The following is a 6000-nucleotide window of genomic DNA, read 5'->3' as shown; positions in this document are numbered from 1 at the left end:
GATTAATTTGGTATAAGGAACTGTAGTCCAGAAACGTTTGAGTCAAAAGTTATTAATAATCCAAGTTGTTTAACGTCCATCTGTTCTTAACAGACGTCAGGGTGTCGGAATTTCGTCGCGCATATCGTGCTGGAAGCCAACAACATGGGTTGTCACCTTAAAACACCCTGAAAAGCCACCAACCTCAGTTGGGTTTGAACCCCTTAACTTGGGATTACTAGACCAATGCCATATCCACTACACCACTGCAGCCGGTAGTCAAAAGTTAAAGCAAAAATCGATCTGATACCTCCGACTAGTGATGGGCAACGCTCTCGCTCGAGACTCTCGAGACTGACGTCGCAGATCTCGAGACTCTCGCGGGACTCTCGCGAGACTCTCGCGAGAATCTCGAGACCGATCCTCCTGTAGTGCACGCTGTGCGACGTACCAGTAACTGCAATACGACTGTAAACTCGATAGTATATCATTGGCAGTTATTCAGTGAAATAACGTTCTCATATAAAAACGTGTAAGCTAATACATTTTGTCAAAAGCCTGGAAAAGTACTGCATGTTCACCTATGAACCCCTTAATACCATGAACGAAAGTGAAAACCGAATGTCAGTATCTTAAATTGTTCACGGCTCATTTGACGTGGACATCATAGCTGAATAACCCTGCATAATTGTGAATAACTGTAGATAGGATGTACACCTACTTGGATACTAGAGGCGTGCATTATTCGAACTTGAGACGGGGAAGATGTGCTTTGCTACGTATGCAACCCCCACTGCACATGAGTGGAACGTGTATTCTAAAATGCCCGACTTTGCTCCAATTCTTTCAGCAGGGGTGATGGGCAACGCTCTCGAGACCGATTCTCGTGTGCTGCGAGCTGTGCGACGCTATGTCCCAGTAACTACGAGTGTAAGCTTGATAGTTATCATCAGCAGTTCTCATATGGAAACGTGTGTGACGATAAATTTTGTCAAAAGCATAGGAAATCAAAGCATGTTGAACTATGAGCTTCTTAATACCATTAACAAAATTGAAGACAATGTCAGTATCTTAAACTGTTCACGAGTTATTTCAGGTGGACTTCTTAGCTGAATAACCGGTATAATTTGTTAATAACTGTTATTAGGATGTAAACCTACCTGGATGCCTCACAATCTCTGTCGGTAGGATAGCTTCTTGTGATTCAGACCGGGCCGGAGGTGTTCTGTGACTATTCCTCTTCATTTATATTATGTGTTTTTAAATGTCGGATCATCGCAGAAGTATTTCTGCCGACGTATTTTACTTCTTTGGAATAAACAAGACAGCGGGCTGTGCTATGTGGCATCTCTTCAAAATAACCGACATCCACAACTTACGTTGCATTTCGGACATCGTCTACAAGTTGTCGCGTACAACGAGACACAATTGCACATTGCACTGTCATTTTTTTTAAATGACGTTATTTCTGGGCGTCGACCTAAAGAGATTTTTTTGCCCCTTCTTGCACCATGTGATATGAACCTGCGTGCAATTGGAATGGAGGAAATGTAGAGTGCTGAATGTGAGGAAAGGAGCGTTAAGGACGACACAAACACCCAGTCCCCAAGCCAGGGATATTAATCATTTACAATCAAATATCCTGACCCAGCTAGAAATCGAACCCGGGGCCGTCGTGTGACAGGCGGACGTGTTGCTCCCTACACCGCGGGGCCGGACTGCATTGTCATATACCGAAGTACCTAATTATTATTATTATTATTATTAACAAATACATCGCAAATGGGAAATATCCCGGTGGCAATGGTCACTTACAGTAGTGTAATAATAACCAGCATAGTGATGTAGGCAAGTTTTCCTTCGTAAACAGGACCATAAGGGATTGGTATAAATTACCTGCAGCAGTCTTTGATAAATTATCTTCCAGTATCAAATCGTTTAAGACAATGATTAGTAAAAGTAAAATCATCTCCGTACAGGCCACGAAGGCCCTTGGAGGGGTAGAAGGTAAAGGCTTCCACTATCCGTAACCTCGGCACTTGATGGGGTTGAGTGGTTAGCTCTACGCCCGGCCGCCTTTGCCCCCAGGAATTAACCTGGTACTCATTTTTGGTGTAGGCTGAGTGAACCTCATGGCCATGTGCACCTCCGGAAGTGGAAATCTCGGTTCTTAAATTTTACAGCTTCCTGACGGTGATTCGAACCCACGTCCTTCCGCGTGAACCGAGCACTCCTTTACCGCCTCGGCCAGGCAGCTCCTAAGATGATGATTATTGCTAGTGTAAAATTAAAAGTAAAAGCTGTAAACGATGGTCACTGAATTTGTGATTTTCTGCTGGATTTAGTATGTTAAACTAGTAGTATTTCTAATATTTTCTCTCCACGGAACTGCTTGTTGTACTCTTGTTGTAGCTGTTGGGTAGTTATGTTTTAACTTTAATATAACTTGTAGTGTTAAGCTAGTAGGAAGTTCAACCTATAGTATTGTAAGCCATAGTGTTAAGTAATGGAAATACTGAATTTGTTTATGATGGTGCTGGATTTAGAACGTTAAATTAGTAGTACTTCTTGTAATATTCTCTTTCCATGAAATTGCAAAATACTGAATTAGTTTGATGCTGGATTTAGAATGTTAAATTAGTAGTACTTCTTGTAATATTTCCTTTCCATGGAATTGCTTGTTGTACTCTTGTTGGGTAATTATGCTAACTTTACATATGACGCGAATACTCTATAACATTGTAAGGAATTATTTCCTTCGTTACCAAAATATCGGTAACGCAAGCAGTGGTCATAATGTGATACTGAATATGAGGTCTGATAACGATGTACACCTATCTGTCGAAAGAATTAGATCAAACTGAAGCAGTTTAGATTACACATTCCACTTCTTCGTAATGGAGGTTGCGTATGCAACAAGGCGCATCTTACCTCGTCTCGAGTTCGAATAACGCACGCTTCTGGTATCCAGTACGTGTACCTACAGAAGCCGTTAGGTTCTGTACTTAAACCACTCATTCGTGTACCTACCAGCGCATACAATGCCAGAATACGTATCCTTTATAATGATGTTATACTGCGTCAAAATAGACCTCGCTAGAAATGAACACCCTAGTCGCTTGTTGACAAGTATTTACGAAATGGAGAAAGCCCGTGGTTGGCTATTCGCATACTCGGCACACACAACATTCAGCTCCGAATACCTGTAGGCCTACGACACGCTGCTCGCCGCACAATGCGGGGACAACGCACTCGAAATCTCTCCAAATTTCTCGCGAGAAATAGTATCTGCGCTAGTCTCGAGATATCCCGAGAAATCTCGAGACCTAGTCTCAGACTGCCCATCACTACCTCCGACTATACCGTACACTACATGTGCTAAGAGTACAATAGGGAAGACAATCCTGATGGGCACAAGATAATAACTCAATGACTCCAATGTAGATTTGATATTTAAAATCTGCCTTGTCAATACTTAGTTACGGTATTTAACTAATAATTTATTTTCACCTAATATACTGGTAGGCCATGGCCCTTCAAGGGCTGTAGTGCCATGGGGTTTGGTTTGGTTTTTTAATATACTGTATACGTTTTGAGGACCTTATTGTCCTCTTCCTCAGTGGTTTCTTTTTCTCACACTGCCCAATATCTCTTGGAACTTTTCACTTATAAACACCAATCTTATACTTAACAACAAATCCTCTTGTAACCTATAGTGCATATTTAGTTCTAGACATATCTTAGTTAATATATACTGTACCAGTAAAATAGCCCGACTTTATGAATTAATATTAAAGTTAGCATGAAGTAGGTCTCAGGGTAATTCTGGGTGGTTTCTAGCTAGGGCCTGGTACAGGAGGCAGGGTCCTATCTACAAGAAAATTTGTAAATTGATTGACTAATAGTTTTATTCAGAAAATTCATTTCAAAGTGCACATCACCTTACTGTTGATAGTCACTGTCTTCAACATCGCCTTTTGATGACCCGTGCTCCCAGTTCACCAGGCCGAAATACGTTCTGGAAGTTGCCAATATTTCGTTGAGATAAGGCCGGAACACCCCGGTTGGTTTGATATGGGTTTGAGTCTCGAACTTTCGACGTTGTGGACGGTCTCCGACGCTCTCCGACTATGTTACGGGGTAATCACTCGTCACATAACTTACACGAGTGTCCAAATTTACACAGTCCACCGACACTTTGGTTTGACAGCACTGTTTCATTTAATATGGTTGGGATATGCGGTCGAATTCACTTTTAATCTTGTAGATAGAATTTAAAAGTTCACTAAGGATTTAGATGCGAGTAGCATCGAGATTGGAAGAAAATAAAGCACAGTTCATGAATAGAAATAATGAAACAGAATATTGTTCACGCACTAGGCACAGTTCGTGGTGATTTTTCCACTAAATAAAGTAGCACTTGACATTGAAAGAAATGTATGACTGCTCTAGAGTTTATCAAAGACACTGCGGTCAGTCATGAAACAACACTAAACACTTTGATGAAGAAATAAGGTTGTAATGAAAAGTACAGTTCGTTGTTAGGCGCGCTTGACATTAAATTAAAAAAGGCGACTGTTCGAGAGTTTGTCTAAGACACTGCTGTCAGTCACACACAGATAATTTACACACTGTTGAGAAGAAATAATACACAGTTCTGCTTGAATTGGATTTAAAAAAACACAGTTTGAATTCACAGTGAAACACTTGTGTCGCAATACACGATTATACTTTTATCATGGTAATCATTTGCAGTAACATTCATGGGAAAGTTCGAACACTTTCGTAAATACTCGTGTCTATTAAGGAAATTATGCTGACAGAGATTTGAAGAAAAAATGTCAGAGTTAATAGTATAACGTAGTAGTGTCACATTGAAATTAATTATGTTCGTTCAGAGGCTAAGTTTCACACAGGCAACGTGGTAATAAACTCAGTTCTACAAGAACAAAAGTAAGTTGCATCGAGAAGTTTCTACATGCTCACAGAATATAAGTCCGACTTAACTGTTGTCACCTAAGTCCAATACACGACTTGTCATAATCAGAGTTCCAATACGCGCACAGATTATAAGTTCAAGTTTATTGACAGACTCAATGTCCATTATAAAGACTTTGTTATACATTAGAGTTCATACGCGCACAATTTATAATTTCAACACGACTGTCAGAGTTTAAGTCCCACGCGAAGACTTTGAATATTCGAAGAGAGACTTTGTCAGCACTTCGACGAACACTGTAGCGTGGAGAGTCAGTCTGAACACTCATCTATGACAGTCTGATCTGGGTAAAGTGAGCTCTCTTTATATTCGGTTTGGGGCTCCTACGTCATCATATAACGTAGGGCCTAATCTCCTTGAGGCTGATTATCTCGCGAATCCCTCGACGGATTAACTTGAGATTCACAATTTGGGACGTTTATGTTATTCTCTTCAGAATGACGTATCGCTCAAGTCGCTGCGATTAATATTAGAGAAGTTTTGAATTTTTCTCAATGGAATGTTCGCGAAGGTGTGACGTTCATATTCAGAATATACCAGGCCATGCAGGCTACACGTGGCGTCAGACGGGTAGTCTAACTTGTCCCTGCAGCTACGTCCCACACACAGCTGTCGGCGGCTCGCCTGTTCGTTCCTCCGAACGTAAACAAACCAAGTTCGCTCTGAACATCTTGCGTGATGATGAAGTACAATTAATAGTCAAAAAATACGGAATGTACAGGTCGTAACCGGTACAATACTATGTGTCATAAATAAAATGTCATAAATGTGCACTAAACCATAGTATTATATTTACAGTCTTATTTTAAATGTCTTAGCCTTGTCTGTTATGTACAAATACAATCAATTTAATAAAATTAGCAGCTCTTAAAATGTATTAAAATCTTCCAATCCAGAGTTTTAATCAGTTATATGTTGCAGCTACTTCCATTTGCCCTCAAACACTCCCTAGAATGGTATTTCCTCACTCCACACTAAGTGAGTCTACTATTGTCTATATGTAAACATAATTGACCTTGACC

The sequence above is a fragment of the Anabrus simplex genome, chromosome 2 (genome assembly GCF_040414725.1).
Source record: "Anabrus simplex isolate iqAnaSimp1 chromosome 2, ASM4041472v1, whole genome shotgun sequence".
NCBI classification, from domain to species: Eukaryota; Metazoa; Arthropoda; class Insecta; order Orthoptera; family Tettigoniidae; genus Anabrus; species Anabrus simplex.
Note: the sequence above shows the minus strand (reverse complement) of the source record.